Genomic DNA, 19,758 nt, shown 5'->3' with positions numbered 1-19,758 from the left:
TTGAAATGATCTGAAAATTCAGGTTAGTCACTAAAGCTGAATAAATAATTTCCCTGGAAAAACACTACCTAGCTTGCAATCGTTGCAGACATAAAGGCGGGTTAAAATATTTTGCGAAAGGACTTAAAAAGCACATTTGGCTGGAATCTGTCGTGTAAACTGAGGGAGCATCTCTGATTCTTGTTTTCTGAGGACCTGGCCCGCATCTTGTTTTTAATCTGTTTTTCTCTCCTTTCCCCACCTACTCCTGTGATATGAAAGGTGAGTCTGTGTGGAGGCTTTCTTGCAGCACGTGTTTGAGGAATGCTGTAGAGCTCAGAATTTGATCGGGAGGCTCCTCCTAGGCTCAGTGGGGTTTTGTTTACAGCTCCTGTGCATCTAGTGCAAGGCTGCGCTCCTGGGCACCGAACATGAGCTCAGTACCAGGTCAGACACTAATATTTGGGGTTTTGATCATCCCCCCACAAACTTTTGTAGGAAACACCATGCAAATGTCTTTGAGAACCAAGAAACACCTGTGGTGTTGCCTGAAGGTTGGTGTGAGGTTTTTTTTGGTTTTTTTTTTTGTTGTTGTTGTTAGCTGGCTGCCTTCTCAAATAAGCTGATAAGAGATTAGTTGCTAATATCTCATTCACAGGTTGATATTTCCACTGCTGCTGTTGATATGCCGCTGGGGCCGAGGTTTTCTGGTCACGAGGTGGACGGAGCACAAAACCAGGCCGGGCTCGGTGTGGGATAAGAAGGCAGAGGGCTCCAGGGAGCCAGCGCCCGAGGGCTGGGTGTCCAGGCAAGAGGCATGGGGGTCCCAGCAAGTTGGAGGCTGTCAGAGGTGTGTGGTAAAGGAGATTTTGCAGGTCTCTGCAGGTGAAGGCTCCCAAGGCACAAGACATTTGATGGCAAACTGAAAAAGTAGGGAGATGAGGTGGGTGAGAGTCAGGATTTTGAGGGGGGGGGGGGATAGTTAGCTTTGAGAGTGAAGACAGGGAGCTTGTGTGAAGGGATAGATGGAGGAGAGGGGTAGGAAGGAGAGGCAGGGCTGGGGCCCGAACCAGAAGAAAGGTGTTTGGGTGGATGGCAGCATGGCGGGGAGGAGTGTCAGCGGTGTCAGCAGGAGCCTCTGTGTTCTGGGCTTGGAGCATGACTTTGTGCTGCGCAGCTGGGACTGTGCCTGTGCTCCCATTGTTCCCCACAGGATCCAAGGCAAATACCCTGCTCGTATGATGTGTCTGGGCAAGACGGGGCAAGCTACTGTCCGTCTGCCTCTGGCCTGCACCTCCTGCGTGTTGGCTGCGCGGTGTGGGGACGGAAAGGAACGTGCCGAATGCGAGGTGGTGCAAGAGCCATGAGCTAGCTCTTAATTTGTAAGCACTATTGCAGCGAGTAGCTGGGCTGGGCTTGGTGAGGTACTGTTACAGGGTGACATGGTAGCTGGCTGAAGTCCTTTGTGCTAAATGAATGTACCGTATTGACGTCTCTTTGCTGAAGGATGAAAAACCTTTAGAAGAAGCTGGATGTAGCAGATCCTTCTGTGTGAGGCCAGGGCTGCATTTGAGGTAGCTTTTTTGGGGCTGTTAATTGAAGGTTCGTGTCCTGTCGTGCAAGTGCTAGGGTGGGGATTTACCTTGCAGAACGTAAAGCCCGTGTTTCCCGTTTGCTTTCTGTCTCCTGAATGCATGTGTGCTTTTAAAGAACGTGAGGTTCTGAGGGAGCCTTTTGTCAATAAACATCAGCACTTGTGCAGCGTGATCAAGAGTCTCGTGGCTCTGCAGGCTGAAGGGGAGACTGAGCAGAGACAGGCCCACGTTGGAGTCCCTGTGTGTTCGCTGTGCCCTTAAGGTAAAGGATTAGGCTTGCAGAAAAGGAACGAGGTCAGGTCTAGACCAAGAAGTAGACTCTGGAATCCAGCCAAAAGCGTAAGTAAGGTTTTTCCTGTAACAGCATCCTAGATGCAGCAGTTGTGTTGACTTAGCCGAAATGAGGCTGACATCTGTAGGTCAGGCCTGATTAAAAGCAAAGGAGGGTGGAGAATAGCTCCACAGAGTAAAGAGGATTTAAAGATAACGGCGGGGGGAGATGCGTAGCCCTTACTTGCAGAATTTGGCTTGGCCTTGGGACTCTTGCCCTGTCTGAGAGCTGGGAGCTCCTGGTCGCCTGGTTTCTTTGTGAGCCTCCGGAGAGCTGTGGCTGCTGCTCCCTTCTTCCCTGGTTCACAAATGTTTCCTGCTTCATCCCTTTCCTCCAAGTCTGTGAGTCTGTGGATAGAAGTCTGACTTGAGCTTTCTCCTTCTCCTGTTCAAGGAAAGCCTCCCTCGCAAACCTTTGGCTTGCTCTAAAACCCCGTGGCAAAGATGGCACCCACCCCTTGCTTTGTTCTGCTAAAGGGTTAAACGCCTGGGCCTTTTGCTGGGTGCAGATGAAAGGTGCTGTATTGCTGAGCCGGGCTGCGTTGCTGAGTGTTATGTGCCAGAGGCTGCTTCAGAAAATATTTCTGTTCCTTTTGACCTCTGTTGCATCTTCCTGCCCACCCTCAGTTGTGCTGGCTGCTGAGGATGCTGGAGACTGTTTCTTTGCTAAGAGGGGAGGAAAGAAGGCAATAGCACTTCTGGAGCAATAACCCTTGTGCTTTAATAGGGCATCATATTTTTTCCAAACTGTGGTTCACTGTCACTAGCTGCTGCTTAACTTATGTTTCGAACATTCTGCTTTCCAAAGGGTTTAATGCAGAGGATCGCCGTCATTTGGGGTAGGTGAACTGAAGCATGGAGAGGTGAAATGACATACTGCCAACTCAGTGAAGGAGCTTGGTGCTGCCGCCACAGTCAGTAACGCAATTAATCGGTCTTTTCAGCGCTTTCCTAGGAGGGGACAGTGAGCCAGGAGGGAACTGGGGCTCAAGCAGGCTTTGAGTGTGTTTAGGGAGGTCTGCAGTCTGCTGCCAACCTTGTGAAAGAGGTGTCCAGCTGCCCTCAGCTTCCCAGCTCCAGTGGCTGTGCCTGAGCTGCCTGGGCTGGCCTCTAGCCTGACGCCATAGGAGGGCTCGGATTTTCTCGCTGGGGACACTGGTACAGCCTGACCGCAGCTCCCCAGGTATTCACGTTTATTTGATTGGAAGCATTCAGGGACTGGTCCAGTGTCCTGACTCTTCCACTGAAAGAAATCGTCATGGAAAAATGGCTTATTTGATTAGATGAAAATTTATGTAGTAAGAATCTGGGAGGAAAAGGGTTCTTGGTTTCTCCCTGAAGCAGGAGTTTCTAAAGTTTCTAAATGAAGTTTCTAAATGAAAACCGTTCTTAGCAAGATAAAAATAGAGAATTACTTGATGGGGAAAGTACTGACTTCCCTACCAACTCCGAGTGGCCTTTGGCTGGGAGGAAGTGGGGAAATTAGATCAGACCTGGTGGTTTTCCAGTGAAGTAGCTAGAGTTACACCAGGGCCGTGTTTTGCCCCTCTTAATTTAAGGGGTATATGAATTGGTATGAAAATTTAATATAAAGTCCTGCCAAATAATACTCTCTATAGAACTTGCCATCTGCACGGCATTGCACCATGAAGTGTCCCCAGCGTTGCATGGCAGTGCTCCTCCTGTTCAGGCGCTCAGCCCAGCTAAATGGCACCGATAGTTGTGGTAACTGTTCACATCAGCCCGTTGATAACTTTTACACTTGGGGAAATAACAGCGCAAGCCCTAATACCCTTGCATAGAGTTCTGGGCCTCTCTGTCAGGAGAGCGGCAATTGTTTGATGATTTTGTGGAAAATAAATGATCTCAGCTCTCATTGTAGTCCCTAAATTCATTTTCAGCTGTGACAAGAGCCAGGATTTAAGCCTGGGTCCCCAAAAGTAAAATGCAGTTAATTAGCCCACTCTATCATGTAGCTGTTCTCGGTTTAACAAAGGCAGTACATTCAGCCAGGCAGTTCTTGCTCGCAAGTGACGCTAACCTTTTGAGCTGCACGTATGGCAGTGTGCTTGCTCAGAGCCTAAAGTCCATATGTTTGCATCCCTTTTCAGCCGTGCTTCTTAACCCCTCTGTACAGCCTCATTATGATGCTGCTGATCTCCGACTGAGAAACTTCTGGCACCAGTGTGTGTGTGTGTTAAGCTTGAGTGATGATTCGTGTTACGGCGGTGGCTGTGGGTTCGTACCAAGATCGGTCTGCTGCAGAATAAAAGGGGAGAGGGTTTTTACCCTGAGGAGCACGTAGCCCTCAGCGTGAACATGCAGCGCTTGGTTTCTGGGCTCAGGAGGGATGTGTGAGCACTCATCCTGAGCCCTGGCTTCCTGTTCTTGCTGGACCAGATCTCCTCTCAGCCTGGAAGCCTGTTTGCATCAGATGCTGATAAGCAAGAGCTCCACACCGGATGCTGCCGTGGGACATCAGGCGTGGTGAGGTGCAACCTGCAATAGGCCAGCAGAGTGAAGAAGTGCTGTCACTAGGCGCTGTGCTGCACTTCTCCTGGCAGGTCAGGGGGTGTAGGGGACACTTTCGCTTGCCATCTCCCCATTTGTACAGGTCTAGCCCATAGAGAGGATGGGGCAGGGCAGCGTGCTTCCTGAACAGGACAGGCTGTTGGCAAGTTTTCCTACGCAACCACTGACCTCAGGCAGGGCACTTATCTCTCTTCTGCAAAGGGACTAAAGCTTGGATTACAGTTTCTTGATGTTCGAGTCCTTCATAATACCACAAGGGTATACAAGCTCAAAATATTATTTTTCTTTGTGTAAATATGAAAGTTTGTCTGTTGCCCCTGCAGTGTCAGAGCATTTAGTAAACTGGGGCAGGGGGAAGGGTCCTTAGTCTGGGTATAACTGTTGGCAATTTTCTGGGGGAGAAAAAAGAAACAGTGCCTGCACTTTATAAAGCATAGGGCCCTATTTTCAGACCCTGGCATCTTTTTCATAGAATCGTCATAGGATGGCTCGGCTTGGAAAGGACCTTTAAAGCCCATTCAGTTCGGACCCCCTGCCATGGGCGGGGATGCCACCCACTCGGTCAGGTTGCCCAGGGCCTCGTCCAACCTTGAACACCTCTGGCATGGGGCGTCCACAGCTTCTCTGGGCAGCCTGTGCCAGTGTCTCGCCACCCTCTGAATATTTAGATTCAGGCTGCTCGGTAAGCGCACATAGTTGGCTGCTTACAGAGATGTGCGCTCACTGGTGTCGTAATCCAGAGCTTGTGTTTGCGGGCAGTGCCTCTTGGTTGAATGAAATCCCTGCACAAAAAATCGTCTGTATGTAGATACTAGGATGTGAACAGTGCTGGCTGTGTGACTGGATAACGGGTCAAGACCCCCTGAAAATAGAAGCATATTGATGTTGTTAGCAAAAGCTGTGGAGCACGTTTTCCTTGAAAATTGTTATGCAATATTGTCCTTGGTGTCTTTGAATTAAACATACCGTACAAAATGGCTTGCTGGAATTTTGACTGTACTGGAGGATTGGATATTGGGTAGTCATCAGCAGCAGCCAGAGATGGTAGCATGACCTACTGAACAGACAGCAAGATGCATAGGCACTAGCAGCAGGGAAATCTAAGATGAGAAGGCATGGAAATATATGTACAAGGTAAAACTTGCGCAGCCAGCCCTTATGCAGCAAATAAAGCAAGGTCTTACTGACCTTGGCAGCTGTACAGGGCAGCCTTTGCATAAGAATGACTTGTGCTTAATATGCTGGAGAAATTATTCACGGACAAATATTCTTGTTTCCTGCAGCACTGGGGATGCGATCTTCTTACTCCACCTCCATTTGCAACGTAGAAACACGAGTGCATTGTGGACAGGGTAAAAAGAGCACCTGACTCCCCGCAAGCTCTTTGAGGTTTTTTTTTTTCTGTGGTCTGGAGAAGGAATCTGGTACCGTCCTGCCTGAGCTGAGCTTTCCCAGTGCCTTATAGCAGCCACCTTCTCTTAGAGACCTGGCGGTGGCTGGATATAAAGGCAGTGTGGTGGGTGTCTTCCTTAATTAGTCCACGCGGTTTGTGTCTTCTAACAAGAGCTCTGCTCTGTTGCAGGCACGCAAAGTAGTAACAAGGAGGATTGATAGGAAAATGCTAGTGTGGAGGAGGGTGGCGTTATTGCTCTGTGAAAATGATTTATTTTTTTGGGGGGTTTTATTTACTCACAAATCTAGGTGTCTGCTTCTCTGGAGCTGGGTCTGGGCTTGGACTGTCCAGCCTCCTGGTAAGCTCCCTGCAGAAAGATTGTGTTCTTGGCTCCTCAGGGGCAGGACGGCACGGCGCCTCAGAGGAGCGCCTTGCACTCCACGTTGTGCGGCGGTGAGGCAAGCAGAGGGACCTCGACCTGCAGGCTGGCACGGTGCACGCTGCGTGCCGGGAGATCCTGAGCTGGCAAAGCTTCGTTTTCCCCGACTTCCCTGTCGGCATCTCCCGTGCTCCAGTTCTTGCGTGCAGCTCCGAACCCGGCCAAGTACGGCTCACCTGCTATCCCGCGTGGGCAGGAGTCACCACGGAGCCTATAAATGGTGGCTCCCCACATCAGAGCCTGGTCCCTCTCCAGCCGAGACGGGGGTGGGACATATGGCCCCTGAGCTGGCCGGAGCCTCCGCTCGGCGTGTCCTGGGGCCTGGCCAGCGCCCGCGCCGCCGCCGGCGTGGGGTCTGCACCTGCTCAGCTCCGCGTGGGCTGGCAGTCGCTTCCCCTGCTGAACTGAGTCGGTGTTTCGCCCAGCTTTGCGGCTATCTGCTAGCGCAGATTCTCGCTGCTTACTCGGCGCCGTGGGTTTTTCTTTCTCGTCCTCACCCACTGAAGAGATCAGTGCCATAAGTGCCCGCGTTCAAGAACAAATCCCTCTCGCGAGTTTTGTCGGAGCGAGGTCTGCCCAGGGCTGTTCCTGAGGGATATCGGGAGAGGGTCGGAGATGGTGTTTGTTAATAGTGATCACGGGGAGTGTAATTAATGTGGGTATAAAGTGTTAAATGTTAAATTAAAATGGGGGATTTGAAAGCAGTCAATAGATCAATTCTGAGGCTGGGATGAAATGCTCAGACTTTGAAAGAATAATCAGATTTCCAATAAAATCTCCATTGTGTATAATTAAAGGGGTTGCAATATTAAATCAGGTGTTAAGGGAATGATACTTAGAGGATGCTGGCAGAAGAAAGATCCAGACAAAAAGAGCCCACCTATCTGCAAGCAGAGCCCCTGACTGGGCAGAAATGGTGTGGCGAGTGGGGAATGCACTAAACTAGCAACTAAAATCACAAAAAGAGGAGGGCGATGGGGAAAGCTGCAAAGTCCCTGCTGCAGTGCTCAACATCAGGCCGGCTTTGTCCTGGTAGGTCCCTTGTACTCGATCCATCCATGTGCATGGATGTCCATGCCTGAGGTCCTCGTGTTGGCAGGCCAGCCTTCAGAGAAGCGAGGGCAGCATGTCAAAACCCACCCCAGCAGGGACTATCCCATGTAAAAGTCTTCCGAGGAGAGAGGGGGAAAAAAATATTAAGTTACCAACCAGCACCACGTTTCAGTGATATCCCAGCTAGTCGATAAGAGCAGAGGCGTATGATCAATGCTTTGGGAGCTCGCAGAGTAGCAGTTAAGGAGAGGTAAAGTTAGGCTCAGCTCTACATCCAGGGGGATGTATGGGGTGTCCGAGGACACGTGGTATTTCCAGGATGCTGCTTTGAAATGTATGCCTTTTTTCCCCTTGCCCTATAGTCTGTAAATATGTAGGAAAGGGTGTGGAGTAGCTGCTTCATAGTTTAACTGGCCTGTGAGTAATGGTACCAAACAAGTCCTGCTTTGTGGGGCAGCATCAGGCTTTGCTCTTCCAGTCAGCTTAATTTTCCGATGCTGCAAACCACGCGGGAGGCTGTAGGAAGCACCACAGTACCCATTCCCCAAATATGTATCTTTGCTCTAATCCCTAAAGGGATAATTCAGAATATAGGACAGACGCAGAATTTGCTCTGGGCTCTGTACCTGTCAAGGTAACATCACCATGAGATGGAGGGGGAAAACACTTCTGTGCTAGATAAGATGAATGAACTCGCTCATTAGCCCTGGGCATTTATTTCCTAACCTTGTCCTGTACCTGTGATGTGATTATCTGTGAAGACGTAGCTGTAAGGCTCTCCAAAGCCTTGAAAGACGCATGTTTCGAGAGTATGTTCTCATTTTGTTTTATAATCCCGGTGGCAGCCTCTGCTGTGTAGTTCTGGAGGTTTAAATGCTGATTAGGTTAATGGATTGTAAAGTAACCCCACCCAGCCGGTCATCAGTCCCTTGGAAATGCCTTGTGATTGCGATCATTATTGCTTAATTGCAAGCCCTGCCTTACCCGTGGACTTGGCAAGGCTGGAGCTTACCCTACCCTGCTCCTTGAAGAGTGGAGGGTGAAGAGTGGGCAGGGAGGTGTCTGCGGGGGAACGCTCTCCCGGTGCCTTTGTGTAAAGGTCCCTAAAATTTCCACTATGGCATAACTGGGCAGAGGTGACATGGTCTTTGGAAAAAGTGCCCTTGTGCTGTAGCCCACGGAAGAGGTTCTTTATTAACAAATCCTGAAGGAGGGTTGGTTATATCGTAGCCCTTGTTTTCAAGGTCACTCCTAATTATTTTTTTTTTAATTGCAAGCTTGCTCCCAGATCTGACGTTGCAAATGAGACTTGCTGCAGGGAGCGTCCCCAAATGGCTGGAAATTGTGACATTTCATCTCGAGATTGCTCTGTGTCACCCTGCCACTCCTCTTTATCTAAGAGAAAAATAAGCTGTACAAACTGTCATACGCAGACTTTAACTGGAAGTCCCTAAAAAGAGAAGTCTCCGAGAAGAGACTGGTGCTCAGCCTGCAGCATATCATAAAAGTACGGGGGGAGCAGGGAGATCGAAGCGTGACTGTGGCCAAAGGCTCCCGAGGAGTTTGATCTTCGTCCTTCACAGAGGAGCTCTTGAGGTCCTTGCCGAGAGGCCGTGGGTGTACAAAGCTTGCACAAGTGTTGGGGAGACCGGACAAGCACCAAATGGGGAGCTGGTTGGGGAATACCGAGCGGGCCAACCACAGCAGGCTCAGGAAATCCTCCGAGTTAAAAATAGTGGGTGGCTGGGTGAGGATCATGCCAGGAGATCGCGTGTGAGTGCCTTGTAACTCTTTGCGGGTGGCTGCTGGGCTCCAGGGGGAAGGAGGGCCGTTCCTCCTGCCCTGTCTGCCCCCATCCTCGGGGGCGCTCTGAGCTGCGCTGTCCCGTGCTGTCCCTGCCGCGGTGAGGACTGGAGTTTGGGGCCAAAGGTTCTGCCACGAGGAAAAAAGCAACCTGCCCTGTGGGAGGGTGGGGAGGTGTTGCGGTCCCTGTCGGGGCAGGAAGGAGCTGGGGTTAAGCGGAGCCTTGGTGTGAACCTGGGGTGTTTTTCTTGCGGTCTGACTCCTCGCTGTGCCCTGTGCTGTGCGTACAACGCTGCTGCTCGTATACCTGTCCTGCCGCTGACCTGACTGTGCCCTTTGTAATGCTAGAGAGGCTCCCCAGATTCAGCTGGGCAGAGCGTGCTGCTCAGGGGGATGTTCCCTCTCTGCCTGCACCTGCTTGCAGGCAGGAGCAGAAAGGCTTGCGGGCAACGTACTGCTCAGAGACACCGTGTTGGAGGACTTGCGTGCTGGAAGACAAGTGCAGCCTCCCGTGACTGCCCATCAAAGAGCAGTTTCTTGCCCTCCCTGGGTTGTTCCTGTGATTCTGGTTCCAGCCTGCTGGATTCTTCCACCTACGTCTGTCTTCGGTACGAGCAGGAGACCAGCAGCTCTGGGCAGCACAGGAGGGGTGAGGGGGTGCTTTGCCCCACGTCCCGCACGCTTTGCCGTCCCTTATTCCTTCCCTAGAGACAACGTCAAGGAGCAGAGCAGAGATGCCGGCCTCCGGTTGCTTGGAGCCCGTTCTTGAAAGCCCCAATTCTCCCCAAACCGTACCCCTACCAGACAGCCCCCTGGGTTAGCCCTGTCTGTGCTCGTTTGAGGGTGAGGACCCTCAGGGCGCTGTTCCTGGCGGGCAGAGCTCCTCCGCTTGGGCTCCGGTGATCCAGGCAGGGCAGCAGCGATGCGTGCGCTGTGCCCGTGTCAAGTCCCAGTCCTGTTTTTCCTGACCTGAGCGCGTGGAACAGCTTGTTCTCTATTGTCTGTTAACCCTTACAGAGGCGCTTAATCTTGTTCTCCTTTGTTCTGCGTTGGCTGTGCTCGGCAGGGTCAGGTCCCTGCTTTGGGTTTAGGGGCAGAGCCGCGCTGAATAACTCCGTGCTCCGTGGGGCAGAGCCTGTGACGGAGTTAATTGCCGAGTGATGACGGCCCTCCCCTGCTGAAGATCTGCTCCCATGAGCTATTTAAGCCTCTGTTTCTTGTATCTCCGTGCCGATCAGATTAGCCAGTGCCAGGAAACAGACCGTGGCCTGCTTGCTCTTGAATGCACCCTTTTTCCTCCTTACCTGTTTATCCCAGTCAAGCCACTTCCCGCTCCACCTTGGTTCTTTTTAGTTTTGTTTCTTCCTTTTCATTTTCGGTCTCATTCTGGCTCGTCTCTCCCTGAGGCTGTCTCGCTGCGTTTTGACACCCAGCCTTAACTCTTAACAATAGACCAAATTCCGTTCCCTGCCGCGGTGCGGGATGCTCTGCTGGCGGCGTGTTGGTGCACTGCGCCCCTCTGCTCTGCCATGTCGTGCTTTTCTTGCTCTTGCTTTTCTCCGCAACGCTTGTCCTGCTGTGACTTGGATTCCCCTTAACGTGCAGAAGTAGAGGTCTCAGGTTCACTGGAGCTACTGAAAGTACTCGTCTTTGCAGCAAAGAAAAGGAAACGTGGCCAGGAGGGGAGGGCGTTCTCTGCTCGTGTGGCTAAGAGCTGCTCGGCTGCGATCGATCCCTGTGGCAGGCATCACGCTGCTCTTCTCCACGTCGGACTCTCCTGCTCTCTTGCTGCTGATTTCAGTAAGAGCTTTGCTGTTGCAAAAACAAACAAACTCAACACCCCCCAGCCTCCCAGGACCAAGTGTTCCAGCCTGGCCGTGTGCCCTAAAACAGGCCCGTCCCCTGTCTCTTGCAAAGCCCCACCTTTATCCTTATTCTAAAAATAAAATGCAAGGACATTCCTTCCTAGTTACCCTGGTCTGTTGTTGTGACCTCATTAGACTTTCCCAATAGAAAATTTCATTGAACTCCTCTATGAGTGGTGAAAACAAACAAGACCAGTTGACTTCCTCTGGAAAAAATGCAGCTATATCACAGGGAACTGCAGGGAGCCAAATTTCCACAGCCGAGTTTGTGCTGTATGCATATGTTCCCTTGTATGCATTTTGTAAACAAAGTTATCTTCACACTTAGAAGAATTTAAAACAATTTTTGTCCTTTAGATCTGAACTGATTTGCCTCCCCCATTTGAAATAAATAGCTTCTGTAATGTTATAAGGAGCAGAGTGGCTCTACCTGGGCTTGCAAGAAAAGAGGCTTTTTTTTCTCCAGACCCCTGAGCTAAGTATATTTTTGAGGCTTATGTACGTGCATGTACGTAGGAATGATAACCAGGTGATGGATTGCTAAGCCACATCATAAATTCAGTTTGTCGGACACCTTTGATTACCTCCTCTGCACTCTGCCCGTAATCATTCTCCTTCAAACACCCTTCTAATGTTCTTAACAGCAGCCAATTAAAACAAAGACTCCTCTTGCCATCTATCCCCTCTTCCCTCTGCCATCACCCAAGCTCCTTCTCTTAGGGGAAGGCAATAAATGCACTGATGGAGGTTCTGAGCGCGTGCTCAGGGCTTGGGGGAATATATCCCTGTTTAGTTTTCGTCTGCTGCTTTTAAAGTCAGCAGACAGGCACCAAACAAAGCAGGGGGTGGGTGCTTGTGTGTCTGCATTGCTGCTGACCCGAAGTAGCTGGGGGCTGCGGGGTGCTGGCAGGAAGGACGGGGCAGGCAGAAGGCACCACTCATCTGGACACAGACCCTGGCTAGCCGGAGCCCACCTCCCGGTTCTGATTCAGTGGTTTCGTATGGAGTCAGATGTTTTCTGGAAGAAAAGAATGCCGCAGGTGCTACGTGGGAAACTGGAAGTAATTCAGGTCACCAAGCCTTCCATGGGGGAGAAGCTGGGGGCCATCACGGTGTGGACGCAGGAAGGTGAGATAACTGAAGGTTTGAGGACTTCAGCTGAAGTCCGTGACTCAGGCATCTTAGAGACAAGGGAGGATGTTCAGTCACTGGAAAGTTGATTCATCTACCTGGCAGTGAGATGAAGAGCAATGAATAATAGATTTTGGGGTGTGTGGAAGGCAAGAGAGGCCAACGCGCTAATTCTGAACAGCTTGGAAAGCGCCTCAAGGGTGGCTTTGACTTCTCCTTGCCTTTTTTCAGGGCTTAGCTCTGTCGGCTCCCCTCTGTGCAGACCCCCAACCATTCCCTGTCCCATGGGAACACCAGGCGGGCAGCCCCTGGAGCCTAGCCGAGCAGGTGGCACTGGATGCCAGAAGTACACTTCCAGAACTGGCACCTAAACCTTCCACGTGCCTCTCGGCTTGGCTCTTCCCCCCACGTGTGCTGCAGCAGTGCTTCCCTGCCATGCCAGCAGAGTGTTTATTGCTGTGCAAGCAAGACTGGAGCTGTTGGACATGCCTTTCATCCTGTTGCAGCCTGCTGGATTAATGGGGCAGGTGTGTGTGCGTGCTTTCCCCTCCTCCCTTTCTATATCCTGTTTCACGCTGTAATGGCCACGGGGTCCGAGCGATCGCTTCATCTAGTACTTACACAGCCCTTACCGCAGGCATTTCTTAATGCCCAGTTGCTGTTCCTGGGTTTCACGTGCCAAACGTCGTGGCGGGGATAAGGAAGTAGCAGCCTCCATTTGCAGGGAGATTGAGCAACTTGCCCGGTGTCACTGCTGGCACCCACGGCTGGGGTGGGGTTTGGGGCTCTGTCTCCAGAGTCTGGCACTTGCAGACTGGAGCACCTTTCCTGTGACAACAGCAGGTGTGAAAATAATGCCTCTGGGGCTTTGGGACGAGGCTGCTCCAGATTTTCGCTAGCACGTGGAAGTGGAAAGTAAGCTCTTAGCTGTCGGTACGTTTGCTTTTCCTGGTTTCCTCTATGTTTTTTTTTTAATCCTGAAAGAAATTATTCTAATTATCTTGGATGCTTCTGTTGCCTCTCTTTCCATTTCCTTCTGTCATTGCATATTTGATTTGCTACCTGAAGATGCTGTTACAGGTTCGAGTTGAGGAATAATTCAAGGCTTTCCTTTTCCTGGGTCCCGAATCATTTCACAAATGATTCTTCAGTACCTTTGTATGCTTTGTGCCCTTCTGCGTAGCTCAGAAGTGACAGGTACGGTCAGTATTGCGCATGGCTCCTCATTTTATAACGCATCGTGTAATTCGGATGGACTTGAATGTAGTAGCATAAAGACTTTGGAGGCCTGCCCTGTGCGAAGGGGAAAATTACTGTCTGGCCCAGAGCAATGGCTTTGTGATGACTGCATTGTGTTCTGGTGCTCTGTGTTTGTACCAAACTGGTTCACTGCCAGGTTACTTACGGCTTATCCAAGCGCTCAGTACAAAGAATGTCGAAAGAAAAACTATTTTTTGTTTTCTGCGAATTCCTCCAGCTGGGAGAATTCAAACCGCTGTCCAAGTGGCTGTGTCCTCTCTCTGCAGACCTGTTTTCACCAGGTAGGGCACGGCTAACGCGTTACTGTGTGAATCTATGTGGGGGGGGAGCACATTTACTTTGAGGAGGTGCAGCACTGAGACCTGGAAGGGAACTGCCTCCCTGTTATTCCCCTGGAGGCAATGGCTTGCCTCTCGGAGAAAATCCGTCTCCCGGAGCACCAGGCTTGGCATAATTGGCAAGTCCAGAGCGGGCTGGCCGTAGGCAGGACTGTGCTGACCCTGCAGCGTTTTTCCTCAGCTCTTTCTTGCGAGGAGGTTTCGCCTCACTCCTGCAAGACCCGCCGCCCCTCCGTGTTGCAGGTGTGCAAGTCGTCGTTCCCCGTGGCCGTCCTCTGCAGTGGGCCGTCGGCTCTGAGCCTGGGGAGGAGACGCGGGGGCTGTGCCGGGGGGTGCAGTGCTGGCACCCAGCAGGCCGTCCCCCGGGTCGGAGGGGAGCAGCGGGGCCGTGCAGTGGGAATGTTTTAGGCGCGAGGCCGTGCACGTGGGCAGAGGCACCCGTGGAGCGCCAGACCTGCCGAGCCTGCCCCGTGCAGTAAGGCTGCCGCCTTCCTGAAGCTCAAGGCCGCCTGTGCAGCGCTCCGAATGACCGAACCGGCCTCGTATTTCAGTACTTCTGCACTTTCGTGGCATACATTGTCTGGCTCAAGGGCTGCGGCCGTGCTCGAAGCTTAGGAAGGGCTCGGAGGTCACTGTTGCCAGCAGGATCCCACAAAGGGCGATTCAGTAAAGGGATTCCTTCCCGTCGGCCGTGTCCCTGTCGGCCTGCCCCAACACGCGCGGACACTTAGCTGATTGGCAAGGACCTTGGGGGTTTCTTGAGCACTGAGCAGGATAATCAGATAGATTGTGGGATACATCTGCTTGATCCTATTTCTTATGATTACGTGGTGGGGAACAAGCCTTAATGAGCCTTGGCCTTTCCTGTCTCCTCTGTAAATCTGTTTGACTCAATTGAGCTCTCTTTTGTGTGCGACATCTCTCTTTGTGCTTGGAGATGGAAGCATCTACCTCTGAAGCTGGCTGTGCTTTGAGCTGGGCTGTGGATTAGCTGACCTCCAGAGATCCCTGCCAACTTTTTTTTTTTTCCACTTTCTTTTTTTGTGTTTGCAGATGGTATAATTGTGGTCCTAACCCCTTCCTAGCAGTGCTGGCAGTGGAGGGGATTTTAGCACCAGCTCACAGCAGCATCACGGCTGTTTTCTGTGCAACAGAGGAAATGCTGCTTGTGGGTTAACCACCTCGCTCTAACGTACTCCCTGGCCCTTGGTCCCAGGAAGCTGCCTCCCATGTGCTGGAACGATGCTTGAGCAACGCTCCCGCTTCACTGCCTGCACAGCAGAGCATCCCTGGGGAACACCTGTACCTCACCTCGGGGTGCAGGCCGTCTCCATCACTCGTAGCAGAAAGCACCACGGTCCTGTCCTCCAGCTGGTCCCAAATAAGCTGATCGGAGGGAATCAAAAACCCGCAAGAACAAAGATGACTGTGGTGGTGGGGTTGCTAATTCTAACAGTAAAGCTATTCAGCAAAGCAGGGAGAAGTTTCCTTTGCACCGCTGTACCGCATGCGGCCCTGAAACACCCTATGGAAAGGCATTTGTTCTGCTAGGCACACGTGCGGGTCCGCTATAGTAGCTTCTCTCGCTTTGTTCAGAGGCAAACAAATAAACAAAAAAGATCCTTAAACTGCAATACGTTTGTAATACCTTTTTGTCTTAGAATTTCCCAGCAGATAGCGGCAAATAGCTGTAAGCCTTTGGAAGCATTTTGGAGAAGAGCTAGTCCTGCAGGAGCGAAGGGGAGAGGTGTTCTTTGAACTTGAACTGGACAGAAGGTGGTGGAGGTTGGTGATGAAGAAAAACGGATTATGAGGATTTCAGGTGGCTGGGGGAGTAGGAGCGCCGCAGGGAAGAATGATAGATTCCAGAAACAATTTTTTTCCCCCAGATGTTTCATTAGATTTGGCAATTATTTTTCCTGTGATTGTTTGCTGCAGGTTTTTAATGTGAAGAATTGCATGTGTGTAATGGAGGATAAAGTTCCCAAAGTTTATTTATATTTTTCTCTGCACTGAAGCACTTCCCTCCCTCACAGTGCTTTATTTTATCTGATGTCTTTTTGTCCTTCTCCCAGTAAGAGAAGTGCCTAGGTCAGCCTAGGTCATGCCAGAGCCATTATGAGCAGCGTGTAGCATCCAGGGGCGGGTGATGGATGATCCATTTTCCCGAGGACACCAGCACAAAGCACAGTTGTCCCTGCAGAGCACCACGTCTGTCTTCTGGGGTGCCATAAATCCTTTAGCGAGGTGCTTCTTGGCGAGCTTTCCAAGACACGGGATGCGATACGTGCAACTGCAGCCGCTGAGGAACGGGAGGATCTTCCTTGTGCTGCTCTTTCCATAGAGGTCGTGACTTGGTAACCCACGCTCTGTAAAGTTACTCCAAGCCGTAGACGTGAGCGAGTGTGGGGCAACAGGGCTGAGCTGTTAGCGGCTCTCGGAGTGTGGTATTTACACGCCCAAGCATCCGGCTGTCGTGCACAGCCACTTCTGTCGTTGGGTTGTATCCTGTCAGTGAGGCTTTTGCGTTGCAGCAGCGCTGGGGGTGTTTTATTTGTGTGTGTGGTTTCTGGGTTTGTCTGGCCTTTTGTGAACAGACAGCAATGAGGGCTGAAGCTGGCTCTTGGGCACACAGCGTGAGCCTTGGTGATTCATGGCCCCCAACGTCTGCCATTAGGCCTCGAACGGAAACTTTCCATGCGTGGCCACAGTAGAGAATCTGCTCTTTCTGTTTAACTGGGAGAAGGAAAAAAAGTCTTTTTTTTTTTCTCTTTTTTTACTAGCTACGAAGGTCTACCGTAAATTAAGTAAACTGTTCCCTGAGGGAGAAAGTGTCCAGGTACAGACTGTTCGCAAAGGAAATATTCAAAGTGTCTACTGAGCTCCTAAAGTGTTTGCTTTAAAGTATAAGAGCCAGAGCGATAAACAGAATATTTTCTTATTTGAAAGCAAAAAATACCTCTTGCAGGTGGCAGAAAATACATGGACCTTCTTCAGACTGTATCCCGCAGCCCGTGAAGTGCAGAGGCAAGGAGCAGGAGCTGTTGGGAAGCCGATCCCTCTGCTCCTAGCACACGGGGTGTGCGGGCCTGGGGAGGGCACCCAGCCCGCTGCCTACACGCTGCTGGCACTGGCACAGGAATTTGAGTCTACAGCAACTTGAATGCTGCTGATTTTTATGTGATGTAGGGTAAGAGCCCTGCTAATCTGGACTTCAGTAGTGGAGGATCCGTGCCTTGTTCTTACGGGGATTATTTTGGTGGTACAGCCTTGCCAGTTGCACTTGTGAACCAGTCCCAAGAGAAGCAGAGCTGCTCTGTGATCCAGTCGTGGCAGTGCCTCACTTGCCATGGGCTCTTGTGAGGCTCAAGCTGAATTTCTTTCATATCAGACAACTGAACTAATGTCATCGTGTTCCTGGCTCGGTAGGTCCTGAATGAAGATACACGATTTTTTGTTTTTCCCCTCACTGACTGTGAAAGCTCCCTACAAACGTGGCTTACCTTTTGTCATGCGTGACTGCCAATAAACGTGCCAGTGCGGCACTCCCCAGCAAAATCTCGTCTTTGGCTGTGCCCTTTTGGTTCCCCTGAAGAACAAGATGCAGCTTCCCATGTCCTTCTTTATTCCTGCTGTGAAAGTGGAGGAGAAAGAAAACTGGGGAAGATGCTCAGGCTTGGCTTTCTATGGGTATGTGTAAATCCCGTTGGATGGTAGCAGTGTTCTGAAGGCCTTTGTTTCTCTTTCAGAGCAAAATAGTTCAACGTGCTATTTTTATTGTTCCTGTTTCTCTTTGCCGTGCAGTATTTCCAGGAACACGTCGTTTATTTGGAAGATATTTTTTGTCGCTGAAATCATGTCGCTTCAGTCTGAAGGAGGGGTTTCACCACCCCGGCTTACCCAAGGAGGCAGGAGTGGTGCACTAAGCTTCTCTGCACCCGTCAGAGTGCAGTGAAACGCCAAGGTTACAGAGTCATCTATAGGTGCAAGGGCTGAAGAGTGACGGTGTCATTTGTGCTGTCAGATGAATTTAGTTCTTTGAGGAAAAAGCCATAGGAAAAAAAAAAAATAGAGTTTTGCTGGCTGAAGAGCAAAGTTTATTGCTGCAGTGAAACAAGGTATTTACCCATCCAGGCTGGCTTGGTCTGAGCTTTCAGGGACAACAACTCGCAAAACTGCGGAAAGTGTGCTGCTGTCTGGCAGTAGAGCCGAGCTCAGACTCATGGGGACGTGTCCTTCGTCCCTCTGGTAAGTGCTGGTGGCTCATGTTGAGGAAAGGAGCACGGAAAGTGCCGGCTGCAGCAAAGAAAACATCGCTGGAGCTTGGCTTTGAGAAAGCTCCAGTGCCCCCTCACTGTCTGCCCTGGCTCCCTTCAGCTGAAGGGAGATAGCTGCCGTTCTCCCTCACCAGGGCTGTCAGCTTGGATGAAGGCACTTCTGCTTCTCAGCCGAGCAGTCATGACCTGGAAATTGTTGAGGAACAATTAATACGGAACCCCACCTTGCTGCTTTTACTGAGTCACTTTTGTATTTCTGCAGGAGAAAACAAACAAACAAAAAAACAGAAAAAAAAAGGGGGGGGGGGGGGGGGGGGAGACTGACCCAGCTCCTTACAGGGCATCGTTTATACATGGAAGCTGCTTGAATCCACCCTGTCACATAAATTACCATCTCCGAACCTGGCTGTCAGGAAGTATGCTCACGAGCTGACATCCATGGGGGGTGGCAGTGGAAGGGGATCGGTTTCATGGGAAGCAGGAGGAATTCAACCGTTGAGTGAATACGCTTGTCCTCACGTTACCTCAAGCGGCGAGGGCATCTCGGTCCTGCCAGAGGCAAGCTCCGGTGTGACCTTCGCTCATCGCGCTGCCCTTGTCCTGTTCCCTTCGGTAGCCGCAGGACCGGGTCTGACGTCTGGAGCAAGCCCCCGTCCTGCTGCATTTCAGGCAATTAGCGCCTGGCCCAGCAAGAGGCCCTGGAGCAGGGGCGTTAGGGTTATTGTTTCCTTAAAGGGATAAAAAAAAAACCACTGGCCTTTCTCTCTTTTGCTGCTTTTTTTTTTTTTTCCCAGCTTTGCTGCTGCTGCAGTTGCAACTGGATGGGTCCATCTGGTAGTGGAGGAGCTGAGCTCTGCCAGACAAATCTGGCTCGCTGAGCAGCAGCGCTGGGAAGGGTTCAAAAGGCAGCACCTACCCTTTGTTGTATTTCCTGCAAGCTAACGAAACCAGTGTTTTGTGGAGCTACTTTGTAACCTTGTTATGTTGGTTTTGGCATGGATGCTTTTATTCCTCCTGTTTGAAGTAAGTGGGAGAACAAAGTGACTGAAATGCCAATTCCAAAAAAAAAAAAAAAAAAGGGTAATACAGAGTTGTAAAGATGTACCGTGGTGGGAATGGTTGCAATTGTTTGCTGCCAGGAGTTGAAACGCAGGGAAGTGAAACTTGGTAGCATCAGGGGTGGGTTTCTGTCAGATGTTTTTGTCTTCTGGCTGCCTGCACGGAGTCTCACTGCAGTGTTACGAAGGCTCTGTGTGATGTCAGCCTAGAAAGCACACGTTTTAGGCTTTCCCCGTGGCCACATGGAGAGGGAATTTGCAATAATCCAAACATTGACAGAACCGTATTTGTTGACTTGCAGAAAATCCTAGCTCGTACTCCTCTGGGCTGCAAGCGCGTAAGCCTGAACGCGATGACTTCTGTCTGCGCTTGCTGCTCTCCCGGCCTCAATAAACCTGGGAACCAGATTCATTTATTTAGGCCCCGATTCAGCAAAGCACTTAGGTACAGGCTTCAGCTCTCTCCTTCCCAGTCAGCCTGTCGGTGTGCTCCGAGTGAAGCGTCTGCGCTCTCCTGAGCGCGTAACAAGCGTGCGCCTCGCCTGCGCTTTGCCCTTTGTCAAGCGGGCAGCAAAACTGATGCCCTGGTATTATTAACGTGATTTATTTAGCTCCCCCAGTAGAGGAGCCCTCGTGCTAGGGTCTGAGATGGCAGTCTGCCCGCCTGCAGAGGTGGGTGGTTCCCGCGGCACCGAGTACTCCTTG

General features: G+C 51.0%; 1 protein-coding gene and 1 long non-coding RNA gene across 21 annotated transcripts in view; both read left to right on the top strand.

The window, feature by feature from the left end:
• Positions 1-19,758, top strand: part of MBNL3 (muscleblind like splicing regulator 3) — a 100,683-nt gene that overhangs the window by 12,685 nt on the left and 68,240 nt on the right. The gene's annotated exons all lie outside the window — the stretch shown is intronic.
• Positions 957-17,364, top strand: LOC310880728. The gene is made up of 2 exons (XR_014571868.1): positions 957-13,053; positions 14,772-17,364. It is a non-coding gene; the product is annotated as an uncharacterized lncRNA (long non-coding RNA).

This window comes from Anser anser (genome assembly GCF_964211835.1).
Source record: "Anser anser genome assembly, chromosome: 13".
Lineage (NCBI taxonomy): Eukaryota > Metazoa > Chordata > Aves > Anseriformes > Anatidae > Anser > Anser anser.
This window is presented reverse-complemented; position numbering and strand designations above follow the sequence as displayed.